Raw genomic sequence first — 22,384 nt, forward strand, 5'->3', positions numbered from 1 at the left:
CTCCACTGTTACACAAGCTCCTGATAGATGCTCCTTTCTTCCTGGGTCTAACTTATATTTGATCCCATCAACCTTAGAGACTTAAACTTCTCTCAGGCTTTCCCTCCATCCCTCCCTGTGGTGCTAGGCTCTGAGTATTTGGTCATCCCTTCTTGATTCCCAACACTCTGCTCATATTTCTAGGAACATCTTTTTTTCAGATATTTTTCATTTGAACCATCTTATGTAAATTTTCTCACTCGACATGATACCGAATCTAAGGGTGTCCTCATTCTCCAGGTCTGGGTAGAGCACTTTGTACTCTCCCTTCTCTTCAGAAGATGGGCTCCATGTTTCTCATATGATAGCTCATGTTAGGGTGAAAGCAACTGATGCAGACAGGTCTACAGACTCGGGACAAGAATGAAGGAATTCAAGCAATGTCTCAGCAGGGCCATCGCACATAAAGGAGGAGGCGATGGTGACCATTAATGGCCTTGTCAATCAGAAGCCTGGGAGGTTGCTTCTGTCCTACAAGCCACCCATCATGCTTTATTTGATGAAAAAAAAAGTAGAGATATCAGGTTTAAAAATTAACAGCTTATCAAATTTTAACTGTCAATCATGGATATTGTTATTAATGATGAAAATTGGAATCATGTATTAAGATACTTGCAAGTTATATACTTCAAACTGCAATGAACCTCTAACAAATCACATTTTACACAAAGAACATCAGTTGGAATAGATGGAAGTTCATCCTCTGGGCCTCCCTGTAAAAATCATTTTTATTATCCAACTTACTACTTTAAATAAGCTATGAGATTCCAGTGAGCATGAAGGTGTATGCTTATAATCTCAGCCTTGGCAGTTTAGTCAAATTCTGTCAAAAGAGAGGGGGCGGGGAGGACGAAAGAGGGAATGAAGGACCGAAAGAAGAAAGGATTTCTTAAGGAGGCAAGAGTGTGGCTCACTGATAGCTCACCTAGCATGTGTGAGACCTTGGATTCAACCCTCAGCACGAAAGAAAAACAAATGTAGGAGACTAAGATTTCCTGATGGAAATACGCCCTGCTGGCTGTGTGGATGGTGCAGTCTTTCCCTAACTTGTTCCACTAGTGGTGTTGTGCAATGGTTGCTGCAGAATCCACCTGCATCATCCCACCTCTGGGTCTGTTCACTTCCCCACCTTTGTATGGGTTCCAGGGAACAAACTGGGTTGTCAGGCTTGCACGGCAAGCTCCTTTATTTGTTGAGCCATCTTTCTGCTCCAGCATTGAGGATTTAAGTTTGGCTTCTGGATGTATGCATCTTGTTCTCTAATTGCTTCATAGGTCTTTTTCTTTCTACCCCCTTCTCTCCCCCTCCATCCCTTTCTTCTTCCCTCCCTCTCGCCCTCCCTTCCTTCCCTTCCCTTCCTTCTGTTCCTTCCCTTCCTCTCTTCCTTCCAATCTTTGCTCCTGTACAGTACTGGAGATCAAACCCTTGTGCGTGCTAGACAAGCTCTCTACCACACAGTTACATCCTCAGTCCTGTTGTTTCTTATATTTTCAATGAAATGAGAAATTATCCTGGGTCAGGAATATGTTGATATGTGTACCAGGGTTTTTCTTTTAGGCCTCCGACCAGCTCCCAACTCATGACATGGAGACTTTTTATTAGTTATGAATCCTTGGTCTTAGCTTACGCCCATTTCTGGCTAGCTTTCTTTTCTTTAACTTAAATTAACCCGTTTCTCTTCATTTACATTTTGCCTCAGGGCTTTTTACCTCTGTTTCTGCTGACTGGTGACGTCCTGACTAACCCCAGGCATCTCCCTTTTCTCCCTCTTTCTCTCCTCTCTTCTTCTTTTGTCTCTTTTCTCTCAAGTCTATGTTTCTCCTTCTACTTTTTCTCTGCCCAACAGCCCCACCTATCCCTCTCCTGCCTAGATATTGGCTATTCAGCTTTTTATTAGACCAATCAGGAGTCTTAGGCAGGCAAGGTGTAACACATGCAACATGTCTTTACATCATTAAACAAATACAACATAAACAAATGTAACACATCTTTGCCCAGTTAAAATAATATTCCACAACAATTATGTGCCTAGAATAAGAACAAATTTGTAGATATCTCCAGTCCACTTAACAGATATCTAATGAGCACCTACTGTGTGCTTTGCACAGTACTGGGCTTCAGGATATAAAGATGATATCGATAAATTCCAGATCCTTGCCGAACTCAGGATCTAGTCAGGGTGAGCTATTTCTCAATAGAATATTCTTTATGGAAAGTGTTCAGAGGAAGTAATTATCATGCATTCTTGGAAAGAGAAGAAGGGCTGAGGTCTGCTCTAGATGTTGAAGAATGGGAAGTTTCCAGGGAGGACGCTCTGGTGGCAAGGAGTTACACATGGAAGAAAGATGTGTCAAGCAGCGGGTGTTTGTGTTTAGTGGGTCATCTGGGGACGGTTGAGGATGCAATGGTGGAAGGTGGTGCACTATAGACACCGTTCCCAGCCTCCCATGGGTGAGTCCTAGTTTTGCCTTTTCCTTCTATGCCCTTGGACACAGCAACCTTGAAAAAAACATAATTTCCTTATGTCTAAAGTAGGAGGATATGGGGGCTGGGGTGGTTCCTTTGGTCAAAGTTCTGTGTGAGTATGACAACCTGAGTTAGCGTCTCAGCATCCATCACCACTCAGGTGCAGTGTGGAGGTAGAGAGATATTCAGGGGTTCATGAGTGTGTGTGTATGTGTGTGTGTGTGTGTGTGTGTGTGTGTGTGTGTGTGAGAGAGAGAGAGAGAGAGAGAGAGAGAGAGAGAGAGAGAATATGCATGCCACATACGTATGGTGCCCAGTGAAGCCAGAAGACGGCATCAAGTGTCCTAGAGTTAGATAGAGTTAGAGTCAGTCATCTAAATGAGTTCTGGAAACGGAACTTGGGTCCTCTGCAAGAGCAGCAAGCACTCTTAATAGCTGGGCCATCTCTCCAGCTCTTAAATTATTACTGACTACCATTTAATTTCTATTTATACAAATTATGCATTATAACATTCTTCTTGGAAAGTTGAGCAATGTTGATGGGGGTGAAGATTTTTGGGTTTTTTTTTTGGGTTTTTTTAACCTTCTACACCACTTTCTCCGTGCACTGTGTGTGTGTGTTGGAGTGATGCACGTGTGTGGATATACTCATACACTCATGTGGTCAGATAGTGTCTCCCTAGATGGCCCCAAGCTGCTGGCCTTGAACTAGTGACATCTTCTTTAGCCTCTCAGGTGCTGGATTTACAGGGGTGCACCACCACACTCTGTAATAAGAAGACATTTTTATCGGTTTTCTGCTCAGATTTCTCTGCCCTTTCCTTTGTATTTGCATATCTATATTCCCATAGAAAATGGACTCATTTTTATCTTTTGACAGCTAATCTTCCGGACTGTGCCTGGAGTTGCCCTTTATACTTATGATAGCTTTACAAGATAGATCACATGTAAATAAATGTGCATCAGTGAGATAATTCATGGACCCTAGGAGGGAAAGGCACCACGCAGGAAATGCCTTTTTGGAACGCTACAGGCTTCAGAAAGATAGAGAGTGTGTATCTGTCACAGTATCTGGCAGCCAGGTTCTTCTCTCTGATACAATGTCTGAGACTTATTCCGACCACCTTTGTGGGCCACCAGGACAGTTCACATGGGGCCAGAGGCTGATGTGTAAGACAGAAATATCCTCAAGTCAGAGATCACCTCCAAGTTCCACACTAAAGATGGGTCACTCGAGGCCCGGGAAAAGGAATGACTGCAAGATCACACGGCTGGGGGGACACCTGATTTCCTGACTCCCAGGTCAGCAAGCACTCCTCCCATGTCACACTCCTAGCTGGTCCCGCTTTCATTTGGGAAACTAGGTCACAGACCAACCTGTGTACAATCACCCAGAGGAGAGACCTTGACCCCTAGTGCAGTCTAACGTTGCATATTGCACACACCCCAAAGCAGAGCTCGGAGAAGGCTCCTTGGTAAGGGTGGCAGCTGAGTGGACTCGGAGAATTAGGTTAGATTAGGACCAAAGAACGAAGGGAGTTCCAAGCGTAACAAATATAGGTGAGAAAACAGGGTGGGTTTCAGAGGAGAGGTGGGATTCAGGGTGCTGGGCAATGCAAGGATGACAGCCCAAGACCCTCGTCTGGGTTTCACCTCCTTGCCTGCCATTGAGAGCCAGGTCTTGCTGCCTTGACTAGAACATATACCCCTGAAGAATGACAGCTGGACACAGAGCTGGAAATCATCTCCATACCTGCAGACAGCATGCTGGCCTATATTATACTACTATATAGTATTCCATTATGTATTATCACATTATAGTCTCTTGTTTTATATTGTAATTATGTTGCATTACAATACAACATTTTATTAGACTGCACACATACTATGTATATATATATGCATACATATAATACAATAGATTATAAATGTACACACACAGTATTTCTGGGGGAATAGGCAAACTCACAGGCAAAGCAAAGCAACCCCTCCCGTCACCCATTCTTTTTGCTTCCCTGGGGATATTTTGTTTTCTCATTTGAAGAGCCAAAATAAATTGTCAGTTCAATCTTGTTTGTAACGTAGCTGTGTCAGACGTGATTTGGCGGCAGGCTCTGGGATGGAAGCACTGTGCAGGACCTCAGAGAAGTTATTTCTACCCTGGAGAGAAATCCGACTGTCGTCGTCATCTCCCGCCGCTCCAGAACCAAGAAGAAACATCCCCAAATCTACTGCAACCTGTCTAAAGATTAAGGGCTTGCCAACTAAAGCAACAGGAAGTAAACTGCCCTCTCAAATTAGCTAATTGCTCATAATTATTTTTATTACTTCTTTTTAGGTGTGTAAAAAGTAGTGCATTTCATACCTGTGTCTCATTGCTCTCTGTTCTCCTTCCCCAGGCCCCTCGCCTAATGTCCCCCTCCCCCCCCCCCCGTATGGTTCCCCTTCTTCCCCCAGATGGGTCCTCCTTTACCTTCCCATTGTTACTTAGCCCTCTCCTCTCAGCCCCTTAAACTCTCTTCTCCGCTCTCACGGCCCCTTTCTAGTTTCACGACCTACACACGGGCACATACATAGAGGTCCACGTGTACTTCATATATATAATCTAGATTCATGTTAGAGAAAACACAGGATTCAGACTCACCTTTCTGGATCTGGCATATATTTAAAAATTTTTGCATTTTATTTTATATGTCTGAATGCTTTGCCTGCATGTATGTCTGTGCACCATGGTACCATGTCTGGTACCATGGGAGATCAGAAGAGATGTTCTGATCACCTGGGACTGAACTTATAAAGGCTTGTGAGCTGCCATGGGAGTGTTGGGAATTGAACCCTGGTCCTTGGGAAGAGGAGTCAGGGCTCTTAACTGCGGATCCTTCTCTTCAGCTCTGTCATATGTTTCTGGAGGCTAGATAACAATTATGACCGGGGTAAGACAGAAACTCACAGATTTCCCTGAGGCTGAGCATGTTCAAACACACACACACACACACACATACACACACACACACACACACACACACACACACTAGTCCGTGGCAGTCATTTGGATTCCTTTTTTGGAGAACTGCTTTTCAGCTCATCAGTCCATCAAGTGGATTTTTGGTTGGTAGTGTTGAGTTTTCACGAGTCTTTACATTTTTCTAGAAATTAATCCCGTGTGTGAAGTACAGTTGTCAAAACCTGTTTCCCAGTCCAGTCCATACAGGCTGGCCTTTCACCCTGGTGTGCTCTTGATGTTGGTTTGTGTGTGCCTGTGTGTGCATGCACACGAATTTTTTAATTTCCCATAACCCCCTTTGTCAATGACTCAGATTGATTGGTCTCTATGCTGTTGGAGTTTGTTTCAGAAAGTCCTTGTCTGTGTCCGCTCCTTGAAGTGTTTCCCCCATCTTTTCTTCTAGCACTTTTGGAGTTTGGGGACGTGTAATGAGGCTTTAGAGTCATTTTGAGTAGATCTTTGTGTGGAGCGAGAGATATATGTTTAATTTCATTTTCTGCAGGCAGATATGCAGTTCCCCTAATATCTTTTAAAAAAAGATTATTTGTTTTTGCTGCTGTGGATTCAACCTAGAGCCTTGAGTATGCTCAGTAAGCCTTCCACTAGCTGAGCGCACTCCCTGCTCCACCAGCCAAGCCCCCTTCCTACTCCTAGTAGCGAAATCTTCAACTGATAGAGACCATGCGAGGACTGTGAGAGCACCATTCCAGCACACAGGAAGGACTTACCTTAAAATGCTCATACCTCTGGGCAACAACGAATATTTCTATGAATGTGTCCAAAGGAAAACCTCTGAAATATAGGCTAGATACTGAATCTAAATGTCCATTCAATACTGTTTTCCAGAGAGGAAAAGAGGAAACTGAGAAGCGCTAGACATGACAAGCAGGAAGGTCGCTGTCAATCATTTACAGAGCACCTCGCCTGTGAGACACTCCATTGGCCTTTCAAGTGATGTCTTCATAGGAGCTTTTGTTTGTTTTGGTTTGGGTCTTTAATACTTTTTTAAAAGAGGGCATCAGATCCCCTTGAACAGGAGTTACGGGTAGAGAGGAGCTGCCCAGTGTGGGTGCTGGAAACCAAACTCAGATTCCCTGGAAAAGCAGCAAGCTCTGCTGAGCCGTCTTTCCAGTCTAGGTTTTTCAGAATTTTGAGTCTTACTGTGTAGCCTAGACTGGCCCCAAACTCTCATTTCTCCTGACTCAGCCTCCAGAGTTCTGGGAGACCAGTTGTGGCCCACTCCTCCTGGCTTTATGTAGAAGTTTCTTGAGTTTAGTATGATGGCGCATGTCTGGAATCTCCGCACTCAGGAGGCTGAGGCAAAAGAATTGTATACCTTGGTCTGTGCTACGTGGTTAAGTCCTAGATTACACAGTAAGGGCCTGTCTCCAATTAAAAAAAAAAGTTTTAAAATACACATGTTCATGTGGTTTGTTTATCCCTAAATACTTCAGTATGTTTTTTCTAAAAACAAAGACGTTTTATACAATAATAACCAAAATCAGGAAATGGGTAATGATACAATTCCATTATTGAATACACAGACAAAAACATGTCAGCACTGTCCCCCAGATAACCTTCCCAGCAAGAGGCAACATGTATTTATTAGCATTTCTTCCTATTTCTTTGCCTGAACATCTAGACTCACACATAGCTCTGGGTTACCATGCCTTTTTGATGTCCAGGGAGCTTCCCACCTTTCTTCTCCTCCATCTTAGACATTTTCACAGGTTCGGGTGCTAAGGACTGAAACCGGGCCTGGCACATGCTCAGCATGTGTTCCGTTACCAGGTCTCCTGGAGCCGGAGCTGCAGGCGGTTGTGAGCTGCCCAGTGTGGGTAGTGTCCCCTGGAAGGAAGAGCAGCAAATGCACTTAGCAGGGAGCCATCTCTCCAGCCCTCATCTAGGAACTCTGAATAGCAAAGAACACACATTCCATAGAATTCCTTCAAACTGGGCTCGCCATTAGTGTTTCCTCGTGATTAGATTCCAAGAGTGCTTTCTTGTCAGGTATGTGAGCAAGGAGACAGAGTGTCTTTTTCAAGGCAGGGGGTACATAACTCCAGTTACTTGTTTAGGGTGGTGGGTGGTTGTCAGGTTTCTCCACTGTAAACATATGTATTTCCCAGAATAAGGATCTTATGGGGGATGCTCTGAGATTGTAAATTATCCTGTGTCTTGTGAAGTGTGTGTATGCATGTGTGTGTATGTAAGGATCAAACCCAAGGCCTTATGCGTGCTACATATACTTTCTCACACTGAAAGTGTGTTAACTTTTTACTTACTAGTTTAGAATTGTTGATCAATTAAGCCTGACTTTCTTCATTTTACAGACATAATTATGGCATGTGTGTGAGTATATGCACATGAGTGTGGGTGCTGTCAGAGGCCAGAAGAGGGCGTCAGATCCTCCTGGAGGTGGAGCTGTGAGCCTGCATTCGTGGGTGCTGGGAACTGAACTTGGGTCCTCTATAAGAGCAGCAAGTGTTCTTGACTGCTCGTAACTTCAACCCTTTTCTATTCTTTCTCTCCTCCCTTCCTCCCTTTCTTTTCTTTTCTTTTCTTTTCTTTTTTTTTCTTGTACACAAAAACATCTCAGACAGGCATGGTGGTGCATACCTTAAATCCTAGCACTTCAGAGGCAGAGGCAGGGAGGATCCTGTGAGTTTTCAGCCAGCCTAGTCTATACCAAAAGTTCTAAGACAGCCAGGACTACATAGAGAGACCCTTTCTCAAAACTAAACAAAAACAAAACCCAGGATCTCATGTACCCCAGGTTGGCCTCAAATTCACTATGTAGAAAAAGCTGGCCTTGATTTCCTGATCCTTCTGCCTCTACCTTTAAGGTTCTGAAATTAAAGGTGCACACCACCACACCTGATTCCAAATGGTGATTTAAAAAAGTTCTATCAGTTAGCAATAGTCTGCTCTATGGAAGAACTCTCTTTCTCTCTCTTCCTTTCTCCCCCTTCCCTCCCTCCGATTCTCTCACTCCTTTCCCACCTTCCACCCTGGAAACTCATAATCCTCCTGCCTCAGTCTCTGAGTACTGGGCCTATAAGCATCTACTACTGTGCCTAGTTCATTTATTCATTCATCATGGACTCCGATTTATCTTTGCTTTGTGAGTTGTAATCATTGCCCATTTGATTTTTTTAGTAGATTTTACTTCTTATTATTTCAGCGTGTTCAAGCTGGCTCCTGTGTGTCCCTTTGCTCTAGGGCCATATCATCTGGAAAGCGCTTCTGTGTCATCCCATGGAAAGCCCCAGGCTTGTCTGGACCCTCTACCCTTCTTTCCGAGGACCAACCATTTCTCCAACGAAGGCTCGATTACTTTCAGTGAATGATGGTTTCTAGAAACCAACATTGAGCAGCAGGTTTGCTCTCTGAAATACTATCTGTGTCTTTAGGCCTTGTCAGGAACAGGTGGGGAACACACACACACACACACACACACACACACACACACACACACACTACTAAAAGGTAATTTTTTAAAAAACGTTTTTCAAGATAGTGGGGTGGAGGGGTCAAACCCGGGACCTCATATAGGATAGGCAAACACTGGGCTACAACCCCAGGCTAGAAATGTGTTTTTAATAAACTATCAGGAGGAAAATTACAGAATGTTGCAGCAGATTGAGCCCACTCCCATCCTTGGAAAGATAATATATAGTCAAGACCAAGCAGGAGTTTCTCTGTGAGCTATGGAAATGAGAGCAAGGATAGGGTGGACTAGAGGCGGCTATACTGGGATGGAGCCGCCCATGGGGAGGAGCAAGGCCACCTTGAGTCATGTGCGGAGGTGACTACAAGGGCTGAGGAGATGACTCATAAAAAAAAAGTGCACCTGACCGAGTTCAATCCCCAAAACTCATATAAAAACAAAGACCAGAATCAGAGGTGACAGCATGCTGTTTGTAATGCCAGAGTTGGGGAAGTGGAGTCAGGTGGATCCCAGGTCCTCTCTAGACAGGCAGTTTCGTCTACTTGGGGAGCTCAGGTCAATGAGGGACCCCATATTTTAAAAAAATAAAGGTGGAAAGTAACAGAGGAACAATGCCTGTGTTCCTCTGCCCTTCATCTGTAGACGTGTGACATTGTAGCCATACACACATAGTACCTACACACATGTGCACACACACACACACACACACACTAACAAGGGGAACTGACAAGGCCATTCAGTCGGAGCAGGCAGACTGCCAACCTAGCATTCTATGTCACCCTGAGGTATATGGACTTGGAGTTACAAGCTCACAATGAGGAGAAAGGGTGTTAAACTCTGGGAAGAATGAGAAACATCCAAGCCTGAGAGAGCAGCTGCTGTGGTTCCTGCCCAGCAGTGGCCCTGCCTCTCAAAATAGGAGCACAAGTTCCAGAGGCTGCATGGTGTCTCCTTCCACCGAGGCTGCACTGCCAAAGGCAGCTGTCAGCCCACAAGACAGAGCAACTGCAGAAACACACACACACACCAGCTGAGGCCGTAGCTCACTTGATAGAGTGCTGTCCTAGAACACACAAGCCCTAGGTTCAGTGCTCAGGATTGCAGAAGCGGGGCACGGTGGTGCACACCTATAATCCAAGCACTTGGGAGGAGTGGGTGAGAGGATCAGAAGTTCCAGGTCGTCCTTGTCTACCTAGCCAGTGCCAGGTCTGCCTGGGCTAAGAGGCTATGGGACATAAAACACTTGAGACCTTGACTCAGAAAAACAAAAGGAAAACAAACAAGCCAACAAAGAAATGCACACACCTCTATGTGGATCACCATGCACAGGAGGAGACAAATGAGCTGAGCCAACAGACCAAGGGATGCATGGTGAGGAAGGAAGATTAATTAGAGATCCAGGCTGGAAGTATGAGTTCTCAGGGCAATAAGAGAGTTTCATTGATGAGACAGAAATGACTGGCTGTCACTAAAGAACTCAGAAGTTGATAGTGAAAAGTAAAATTGTTGAGGTAAAAGATGGCAGGATGAACACAGCTAATGAGGAAATTAGGGAAGTGGAAGATGAATTCTAGGATTCTTCAGGATGCAGCACAAAGTAAAGGATGATTTAAATTAAAAAAAAAAAAGCTAAGTGGGGAGGCAGTGGCAGGTGGATCTCTGTGTGTTGGTCTACAGATTGAGTTCCAGGACAGCCAGGACTGTTACATAGAAAAACCCTGCCTTGAAAATCCAAACAAACAAACAAACCAAAAAAAAAAAAAAAGAAAGAAAGAAAGAAAGGAAATATATATATATATATATATATATATATATATATATATATACACACATATATTCCAGGTGGTGGTGGCGCACACCATTAATCCCAGTACTCCGGAGGCAGGGCAGGCAGATCACTGAGTTCAAGGCCAGCCTGGTCTACATAGTGAGTTCCAGGCCAGTCAAGACTTCATTGAGAAATCCTGTCCCGAAAAAACAGAGCGAGCAAGCGAGTCAGAAAGAGGGAGAATTAAGATAATTCTTTTAGCCCACATCTAAGGCTAAGGATGTATGTAGCTCAGTGGCAGGGTGCTTGCTTACCAAAAGTCCAAGTTTAATCTTCAGTATTGCATAAACCTTACCCTCTGGACTCAAGATAGTGCATCTGCCTGAAGGTCACAAAGGAAAAGGCAATGTCCACACTTCAGGAGAACCAAACTGACCTGCTGCGAGAGAGTGACTCCAACCTCAGCTCAGTACCCCGAAATGCTGAACTCTCTAAAAACCCTACTGATAGGGTCGGGTATGGTGAGTCACACCTGAAAACCCAGTACTCAGGAGGCTGAGGCAGGAGGATAGCTTCAAGTTAGTTCCAGGCTAGCATGAGTGAGACCCTGTTTCAAAGAGCAGCAAACAGACTAACAAAACTGACCTTGAAGGAAGGGTGTAAGAAATTTTACTTTTATGCAAATAAGAATTTCTTACAAAGGAAATTATAAAATAACTTCCAGGGACTGAGATTTCAAATTTAGCAGATGAATGTATACAGAGCTAGCCTGGTTTTTTAAGCTTCATATTAATATCTTTGCCTTAATTGGGTAAGGGCAGAAATACTGATAAATTCTTTAAGAATAATATTTGAATACATGAATACAAATGGATGTTGAAGGGCTAGAGAGATGGCAAAGCAGTTAAGAGCACTTGCTGCTCTTGAAGAAGACCTGGGTTTGGTTATCAGCAGGCAGCCGCATCTGGTAGTTTACAGCCACCTGTAACTCTTGCCCCAGAAGAGCCAAAACACTCAACCCCCTCTTCTGGCCTCCGAGGTGGGGCTGGGGCATCTTCACACACACACACACACACACACACTTTTTTTTCCCCCAAAGAAACTGAGTACTAATAAGACCATGAAAAGACTTCCTGTCACTGGTAATTTAGGAAATTCAAATCAAAGCCAGAAGATACCTCCTCACACCCTCTGGGCCAACCATTTTTTTTTTTTAAAGTCAGACAATAATAGGTATTGGCAAGGATGTAAAGAAACTGGAAACCTCACGCATGGCTGCTGGGATTCTGAAATGACGCAGCCACTTTGGAAACACTTTGGCCATTGCTCAAGATGTTAAGCATTGAATTACTGAGTTAGTATATGATCCAGCCATTCCACTGTTGGTACACATCCAAGAAAATGGAAAACATATGTTCAAACAAAAAAAAATTGTATATAAACCTTCATAGCAGCAGCATTCTAACAGTTGGGAAGGGAAAACGACGTGAGTGTCCATCAATGATGAATGAATAAAGAGAATGTATGATGGTCTGCTATCTAGCCACAAAGGGAATGGAGCGTGAATACAAGCTAAGACATGCGTAAACTTGAAAAGAACATAGCAATAGAAGTCAAACACAATGTTACATATGGTCCTGTTTATAGGTGGTTTTCCCAGAAGGCAAAAATTCATAGGCAGGACAAGCAGAATAATGGTTGTCTAGATCTGTAGGGAAGGGGGCTGGGGAATGCCTGCTAATAGCTTCGGGATTTCATTTGTGGGTGATGAAGACTGTTTTGACATCAGGGCAGGAAAGATGACTCAGCAGTTAAGAGGTCTTCCTGCTCTTACAGAAGATTTGAGCTTGATTCCCAGCACCCACAATAGATGGCTTACAACCACCTTTAACTCAGACTCCAGAGGATCTGATGTCTGGTGACCTCTTCTGGTTCTGTCAGTACTGCATGCATGTTTTCTCTGCCTCAGTTTCTTGCTGGCCCTCCCTTTTCCCCTCCTTATCCCCACCCCACCCACCCACCCCATCCCCACCCCTGAGTCTGTCTGTCTGTCTGTCTCACTCTCCCTCTCTCTCTCTCCCTCTCTCTCTCTCTCTCTCTCTCTCTCTCTCTCTCTCTCTCTCTCTCTCTCCTTCCCTCCCTCCCTCTCTCCCTCCCCCACCTGTGGTGGTTTGAAAGAAAATGATCCCCAAAGGGAAGAGCACTATTAGAAGGTGTGGCCTTGTTGGAGTAGGTGTGGTCTTATTAGAGGAAGTGTGTCACCGTGGAGGAGGGTTTTGAGGCCTCATATATATATGCTCAAGTCATGCCCAGTGAGATAGTTCACTTCCTGTTGCTTGCTGATCAAGAGGTAGGACTCTCATCTCCAGCACCATGTCTGCCGGCATGCCGCCATGTCCCACCTCAATGATAACGAATTAAACCTCTGAAACTGTAAGCTACTCCATTAAATGTTTCTCTTATAAGAGTTGCTGTTGTCATGGTGTCTCTTCATAGCAATAGAAACCCTAACTAAAACAGCCCCAATCTTTCCCCTACTCTGTCTCTCTCTGTGTCTCTGTCTTTCTCTCTCTCACACACACACATCCCTACAACTGTGTGTCAAACAACCAGAGAGGCACTGTCTGCTAGCTCTAGAGGCTGAAGACTGAAGCCAACACTGTGGGCAAAACCCTGTGATCTCTGAAGGCTGTGGAGCAGGAGCTTCGCTTTCTAGCATCAGATGCTAGCCAGCCATTCCTGGTGTTCCTTGGCTAAGGTGTTTCGCTTCAGCCAAAAGTTCAAGGTCATCCTTGAACTGCATAGTGATACAGGACACCCAGTCTCAAAAAAAAAAAAAAGTAGAAAATAATGAAATAGACACAAAGTAAGGATTATCTATGTGAAATTAAACAGAGCAAATTATCAGTAGAATATAGGAGATAATCCTTACAGCCATACTTCAGACACAGGGTTAAAATAATCAGAGTAGCTGGGAGGTAATCCCAGCACTTGGGAGGCAGAGGCAGGTGGATTTATGTGAGTTAGAGACCAGCCTGGTCTACAAGAGCTAGTTCCAGGACAGACTATCTCAAAAAAGCAAAAACAAAAACCAGCCAAACAAACAAAAAAACCCCACAAAAACACAGAGTATACAAAGAGTAGAACTGCCAATCAACAACTGGGCTAATAAACAGACAGTTTTTGAAGAAGAAACACAAATAGCAAGTATCTATTTTTTTTTCAAGTGTTCAACATTCCTAGTCATCAGGGAACTGCAATTAAAATTACTTTAGATACCTCCTACCCCAGCCAGAATAGCAATTACCAGGAAATCTGACAACAAATGTTGGGGACCTGGAGAAGAGGAGCCCTTATTCACTGCTGGTAGCCGTGCACATTAGTACAGACATCATGCAAATCAGTTTGGAGGGTCCTCAAAACAATTTAAAAAGAGAAGTACCATATTGTCCAGCTACACCATTCCAGGGCAGGGACCCAAGGAACTCCATACTCTACTGTAGAGACCCTTGTATATCCATGTTTATTGCTGCTCTGTTTTTAATAGCAGGAACTGAACCAATCTATAAGCTAACAACAGATGAATGGATAATGAGAATGTGCTCCATGTACAAAATGGAATGTTAGTCAAGTGTAAAGAAAAATGAAATTTACAGGAAAATGGATGGCTTTAGGAAGTGTAATGTTGAGCAAAGTCACCCAAAATCAGAAAGAAAAAACAATCACCTTCCTCATCAAATTCAGATCCTCACCTCTAATGGATCCGTGTGTGCAAACAGCTGTCAACAGTTATCACAGCAGTTAGAGAGAAAGAGCAGCACCAGGAGCTGACAGAGGAGAGCACAGAACAAAGGGAGGGCACACGGGCTGAGACAGAGAAGATAAGGTTTACTGCTTCCCTAGTTTCAACTCTGTCATAGTTTTTTCATTTTTTGTGGAGGATAAGTGCATACATAAAACGTTATTGTTACCCGCCAGGAGGTAGGAAATAGACAAGAGTCCCAGGTAACCTCGGGTGCATGGGGGGGGGGAGGGTTGTTGGAAGGGGAGAGGGTTAGAGAGAAGGGAGTAGGGGAGGAATGGGGAAAGCTCGGTGGCCTGGGAGGGTGAGAGTGAGGAAGGATGAATATGGGATCAGGGAAGAATATATTTCAAATAAGGGAGTCATTTTAGGGTTTACAGGAGACTTGATTATATATGGGATCCCAGGTCCAAGGAGAGATCCCCAGATTGTTCTCTGGACAGAGGAGAGGGTGCCTGAACCGGCCGTGACCCATAACCATACTGATGTATATTTTGCTTATCACCATAGATCCTTCATCTGGCGAAGGACAGCGATACAGACGGAGACCCACATTGGAGCACCGGACTGAGCCCCCCAAGGTCCAAATGAGGAGCAGAAGGAGGAAGAACATGAAAAAGAAAATCAGGACTGCGAGGGATGCTATCACCCACTGATACAAGGGAACGGATCTAATGAGAGTTTGCCAAGGCCAGTTGGACTGGGACTGAACGAGGACGTGATCTAACCAGATTCTCGGAATTTGGCCGGATTCTCTGAACGTGGCTGGCCCGAAGTCTTTCTGAAAAGCCATTGACTATGATACTGGGACTTGTTTCCTCTGCACGTACTGGATTTTGGGGATCCAGTCTGTTTGGATACTCACCTGCCTGGACCTGGAGGGAGGGGGGAGGAACTTGAACTTCCCACAGGGCAGGAAACCCTGACTGCCCTAAGGGACGAAGAGGGAGGAGGGGAGGGAGTGGGGGGAGTGGGAGGGTGTTGGGAAGAGGGGCGGAAATGGAAACTTTTATAATTTAATAAAATTTACTCAAAAAAAAAATAAAAGAAAAAAAAATAAAACGTTATTGTTGGCCAGGTGGTGGTGGCGCATGCCTTTAATCCCAGCACTTGGGAGGCAGAGGCAGGCAGATCTCTATGAGTTCGAGGCCAGCCTGGTCTACAGAGCAAGTTCCAGGACAGGCTCCAAAGTGACAGAGAAACCCTGTCTTGAAAAACAAAACAAAACAAACAAACAAGCAAACAACAACAAAAAGACATTGTTAGTGAAACCCAAAGCCGAACTCCCCCGCTCCAAAATGTACTATTGAAATTAGTAGGACCAACATGCCAAAATTGACAGCTTTCCTACATGTAAGCACAATCAGAAAATGTAATAGCAAAAACAGTGACCAAAACTCACAAAAGTTTAGGACTAAGCCCTAGCAAAAGATAAACAGGATCACTATAAAGGTGACTTGAAATTTTAACTAAACACATTCTTAAAAACATAATAAATGGGTATGCTGAAATCTTGGAAAGAAAAAACACCCAATTATCAAATATATCTCAAAATATGAGCTCAAAATGAATGCAATTACAATCAAACTACCCAAAAGACTTTTCACAGATGTCCTTAAATGAATTCATATGGAAGAGCAAATACATGGGAAGAAGCCAGTCAAGGAAACAGAAAAAAAGAAGAAAGTAATTTATTCATCATTTATGTGTGTGTGTATAGTGTGTATATATATGTGAATTATATATTTTCATATATAAATAAATATATCATGAAAATGTGATGAAAACTAGTGTGTGCATAAGAAGAGGGGAGGAGATAAAGAGAAAAGAGTAAAGGGTCGGAAAAGCAATACAGTGTGAGCAGGGAGTGGACATATAATAAGAATGGCTAAACGAAAGAGAGCTGGCTGTGTAGCTCAGTGGTAGAACACTTGCCTGAGATATTCAGGATCCTTGGTTCAATCCCCAGCACTGGAAAACAAAAAGTCAGTGGAAAAAAGACAAAAAGATTAGTAAAACCATTAGTGAAAGGGCTGGAGAGAGGGCTCAGAGGTTAAGAGCACTTGTTGCCCTTGCAGAGGGCCAGAGGTGGGTGTCCACATCAGCCATTCTATGGCAGGAGGGCAAAGCCAGGCAGAGCCCCACAGCTAGTATGGGCGTCAAAAATAAATAAGCTAAAAAAAAAAAAAGAAAAAGAAAAGAAACATCAGAGAAAACACATTATATCACTATATGCGAACAAATGTACATTTACTTAGTATTATTTTATGTATTTCAGTATCTGTTGGTAGAGGCTGCTTATTCTTCCCAGCTGCCCAGCTAGTTTAGACACAAAATAATCACACAGAAACCAGATTATTTAAATTACTGCTTGGCCCATTAGCTCTAGCTTCCTATTGGCTAACTCTTACATGTAAATTTAACCCATCTCTATTCATCTGTGTATTGCCACATGGCGGTGGCTTACTGACAAAGTTTCAGCACGTCTGACTCTGGCGGCGACTCCTTGGCGTCTCTCTCTCTCTGCCTTCCTTTTTTCAGCATTCAGTCCTGTTTTTCCCACCTACCTAAGTTCTGCCCTATCAACAGGCCAAAGCGGTTTCTTTACTCATTAATCAATAAAAGCAACACATAGACAGAAGGACTTCCCACACCAAGTATCCATAAATACAATTAGTCTAAATAAATGAACAGGCTAGGGCAAATAGTTCAGTCAGTGAAGTACTTACTGAGTTTAAGTCTCAGCACCCACTGTCTTAGTTACTGTCCTATTGCTATGACAAAGCACCATGGCCAAGGCAGCTTAGAAAAGACAGTGTTTATGGGGCTTAGCGTTTCAGAGGGATAGAGTCCATGATGGCAGAGCGAAGGCATGGTGGCAGGGACAGCTGAGAGCCTGTGCCTTGATCTGTAAGCAGGAGGTAGAGAGAGACTAGAAAAACATGAATCTTTGGAAAACTAAAGCTACCACCCAGCAAAAGAGCTGTGAGTGTGTAAAAGTATCATGTTCAGAAGACACTGCTTTCTAGTCCTCTCCCCCTCCATCGACCCTCCCACCCCTCCATGCACCCGAGGTTACCTGGGACTCATGTATATTTCCTACCTCCTGGTGGATAGCTAAATAATCTTCATCAGGTTCATCTTCTTATTTAGCTTCTCTAGGATCACGAATAATAGGCTCAAAGACCTTTAATTATGGTTAGAATCCACTTATGAGTGAATACAAACCGTGTTCCTCTTTTTGGGTCTGGCTTACCTCACTCAGTAAAGCGTAGAGAGAAGGGAGTAGGGGAGGAACGGGGAAAGCTTGGTGGCCGGGGATGGGGGGGGAGGGAGGTAGGATGAATATGGGATCAGGGAACAATATATTTCAACTAAGGGAGCCATTTTAGGGTTTACAGGAGACTTGATTATATATGGGATCCCAGGTCCAAGGAGAAATCCCCCAGATTGCTCTCTGGACAGAGGAGAGGGTGCCTGAATCGGCCGTGGCCCATGACCATACTGATGTATATTTTGCTTATCACCATAGATCCTTCGTCTGGCGAAGGACGGCTATGCAGTCGGAGGCCCACATTGGAGCACCGGATTGAGCCCCCCGAGGTCCGGAGGGGGAGCGGAAGGAGGAGGAACATGAAAAACGAAATCAGTACTGCGAGGGATGCTATCACCCACTGATACAAGGGAACGGATCTGATGAGAGTTTACCAGGGCCAGCCGGACTGGGACTGAACGAGGACGTGATCTAGCCAGATTCTCGGAATTTGGCCGGATTCTCTGACTGTGGCTGGCCCGGGGTCTTTCTGAAAAGCCATTGACTATGACACTGGGACCTGTTTCCTCTGCATATGCTGGATTTTGGGGATCCAGTCTGTTTGGATGCTCGCCTTCCTGGACCTGGAGGGAGGGGGAGGGAGCTGGAGCTTCCCACAGGGCAGGAAACCCTGACTGCCCTGGGGGATGGAGGGGAAGGAGGGGGGGAGTGGGGGGAGTGGGAGGGTGTTGGGAGGGGGGGCGGAATTGGAAACTTTTATAATTTAATAAAATTTACTAAAAAAAAAAAAAAAAAAAAAAACAACAAAAAAAGAAAAAAAAAAAAGAAGACACTGCTTCACGCACACCCTCCCTTCCTCCTTGATCTTTGGTTCTTAGTCTTTGTGCCGTCCCGGTGTATGTGGGGGGGGGGGGGGGAGGGAGGGAGGAGGAAGTGAAGGAAAGAGGGAAGGAGAGAGGGAAGGGAGGGGGGAGGGAGGGATTTCACTGGTGGTTGAGCACTCCACTGACTCTCTGCACTCTGACTACTGAGCTTCTGTTACCCACCGTCCACTGCGCCAAGAGACTTCTCTGATGAGGTCATAGAGCTGCACTAATATCTGGGCAGAGGGATGTAAATTTGGAGGGCTGTTTAATAGTAAAGTTATTTAGCAGAATAAGTAGGAGTTTCACTCTTATGCCAGTGAGCTCCCCAGTCATGGGTTCTTGGCCAAATTTGCAGTATAGACATGTTTCCTCCTATAGAGTGGGTCTAAAACACAATCAGAAAGCAATTGGTCACCCCTATAGCCTTAGTACCACTATTGTGCCCATAAGCATGTCTTGCCACACTGGCCATTATTGCAGTTCACAGATGGGAGAGACTGATGATGGCACTTTTCCCTACTGTGACCTCCATAGCACCTTCTAGTACTATGAAAGCTGGTCAGCAGGGAGGGAGCTTCCTGGTCAGCAACAACTTGATTCCTCCATCTTTTCCCTATTACAGATGGTTGTGAGCCACCGTGGGAATTAAACTCAGGACCTCTGGAAGGAAAAACCAGTGCTCTTAACCACTGAGTCATCTTACAGCTCATCAACTAGATTTTTTTCATGTATTTTTTTTTAATTTCAAAAAAATTACTTTTTGCCGGACGGTGGTGGCGCATGCCTTTAATCCCAGCACTCGGGAGGCAGAGATAGACGGATCTCTGTGAGTTCGAGGCCAGCCTACAAGAGCTAGTTCCAAGACAGGCTCCAAAGCCACAGAGAAACCCTGTCTCGAAAAAACAAAAACAAAACAAAACCCAAAAAACAAAAAACAATTACTTTTCATTTTCTATACCAACTCCCCTCCCCTTCTCCCTCTCCTCCCCCTTTTCCATCCCCCACGCACTCCTCAGATGGGGTAAGGCCTTGGAAAGTCAACAAGGTCTGGTACACCAACTTGAGCTAGGACCAAGTCCTCCCCCCTCAACTCCCCTCTCCGGGATCAAGGCTGAACAAGGTATCCCATCATAGGGAATGGGTTCCAAAAAGTCAGTTCATGTACCTGGGATAGGTCCTAGTGCCGCCATTCAGGGCTGCCCCCAACAGAACAAACCACATAACTTGTCACCCACATTCAGAGGGTCTATTTTGGTCCCATTCAGGTTCCAGCTGTCCAGAGTTCGTGAGCTCCCACTAGCTCGGGTCAGCTAGTCTGTGGTCTTCTCCACCAGGTTCTTGACCCCTCCCCTTGTTCATATGATCCCTCCTCCCCCTCTTAACCTGAACTCCAGAAGTGCAGGCCAATGCTCAAGTCGATTTTTAATTTTAATATTCTTTTCTTTTCTTTTCCTCTTTTTTTTTCCCCTAAGACAGAATTTCTCTGTTAACAGTCCTGGCTGTCCTGAAACTTATCATGTAGACCAGGCTGGCCTTGAACTCACAGAGATCCACCTGCCTCTGTCTCCAGAGCGCTGGGACTGAGGCGTGCACCACCATACCTGGCTTTCTTTTTCTTTTTCCTTTTTATTTTATGTGCATTGTGATTCACCTGCACATTTGTCTGTATGAGGAGACCCCTGGAACTGGAGTTACACACCATTGTGAGCTGCCATGTGGGTGCTGGGTGTTGAACTCAGGTTCTCTGGAAGAATAACCAGTGCTCTTACGACTTAGTCGTCTCTTCAGCCTCCAACTTTAATATTCTTTTTTTTAAAAAATATATTAAATGCATTTATTTTGTGCATTGTGGGGGAAGAGTTACTATCCATGGCACACGTTTAGAGGTCAGGAGGACAACTTTCCGCACTCAGCTCCTTCCTAATGCCACACAGGTTCCAGGAGTCAAACGCAGGCGTCCATGTTTGGTGGCGGCATCTTTATCCACTAAGCCTTCTCACAGACCTGCATGTTCATAGTCTAAGATTAATCGAAATTATACATTGCTCATTGGGTTATTCTTAAAATTACAGTATGAAGTATTCTATACAGGGAAAAAAACAGAAAAAAAAAAGCTAAAAGGAAATGTACACCGGGTATCTCCGAGGTTATGTCCCTGTAATTTTTCCTTTTATTTTCTGTTCTTAAATGCTTTCTTAATTGACTCTCACTTTACAATTATCCATGAAAAATGAGAGAAAAATAACGAGGTTTTAAAACTCACCGTCAAATTCAGTCTTGAAAAACCAGTGTGCTTACCCCCTGCCTCCAGGAGGCCCTGACATTTAGAAAAAAATAGAAAAAAAACAAAAACAAAAAAACCCCAAACCCACTCTGAAGGACTATTTAATCCTATTACTCTCTGGACCTCTTGCAAACTAGGGGATGATCCCTCTGCCTCTTTAAAATAAATCCCTCAAGGTCATGGGGCCGCCAGTAACAGGGATGAGATTCCCAGGCCTGTGCTCCGCCCCTGCGCCATCTGGCACCCCTGAATTTGATCTAAGCATCACGGCTGGAGCCAACCAAACATTCAGCCACTCCAAACCATCTCCTTCATAGAAGATATTTCTCCCTTTAGGCATAACACCTTCTACCAAGCCACTGCCCACCCCAGCCTCAGTTTCCTCTACAAAAGGAGGGGTCGTGCTGCCCCAGGTATGGGAGTTCCTGGGCCAGTCGACCTGTTCTCACCCCCGCTCCCCCCAGGGCCCTGCTTCCTCTCGTTTACTCTGGGACGCCCACTGGAAGGCCCTTCCCAAGACTCCTATGAATTAATTCACTTGCCGGGTACTATTAAGAAAATCGGTAGCAATAAGCAACACAACAGATTCCCCCCCAGACGGACAAACGGAGGTCTAAAGCACTTTTTACACGTTGCGCCCTGGTGTGTTTGCTTTGTATATGGGGTTCAGGGTAAGATTTCCTTTGAAACAAGGATCTGAAAACCACGTAAACCAGGAGACTTTCTCTACTCCCTTCCCAGGGCTGACATTCTATTTCTGTGAGCGGTGGCAGAACCTTGAGTACCGAGCTGAAAGGATGGAAAAGAATTCCTCTGTGTTAGCGCTCCCGCCCCACTCTCCCCTGGAGGCTGAGCTGCTGGGATCAAAGGGGCTGAAGTGGGTGCCACTCCGTGGAATTAAGATCTGAGATGCCGGATAAACCCAGCCGGCACTTCTGGGTCCTCCTCCCACCTCTCGTCACCTAGGCAACCGGGAGGGGCTTTGGGAGCCTGTTCCTCCGTCCCCGCCCCTCGCCACCCACTCAGACGCCCAGGCTCACGTTCCTATCCCTAGGAACTCTGCCCACCGCGTTTCTAAATCTCAGCTTCTCGAGAGTTCCATCCCCTCAGCTCCCTTTTCTGAACATGGAAACCAGATTCCAAGCGGAGGGGCCCCGATTCACTAAAATGACCCCAGTTTGCTTGAAGTATTTGCCTGTCTTCCTGGCAGAAGAGCGACAAGCAAAGGTGTCTGACCTCGAAGGAACAGCATGTCCAGAACGCTGAGAGATCTAAGACAGACTTCTGCTGGACAGTCTGCCTGCACTGGGTCTCAGGGCATTCTATAATTCCCCCCCCCCCCACCGCCCCGCAGCAACCCCGCAGGACAGAAGGACACAGGAGGCCTAGTACCGAGATACCTCTCCTCGCAAAGGTCAGGGCCAGAAGAT

The sequence above is a fragment of the Myodes glareolus genome, chromosome 4, assembly GCF_982192425.1.
Source record: "Myodes glareolus chromosome 4, mMyoGla1.1, whole genome shotgun sequence".
NCBI classification, from domain to species: domain Eukaryota; kingdom Metazoa; phylum Chordata; class Mammalia; order Rodentia; family Cricetidae; genus Myodes; species Myodes glareolus.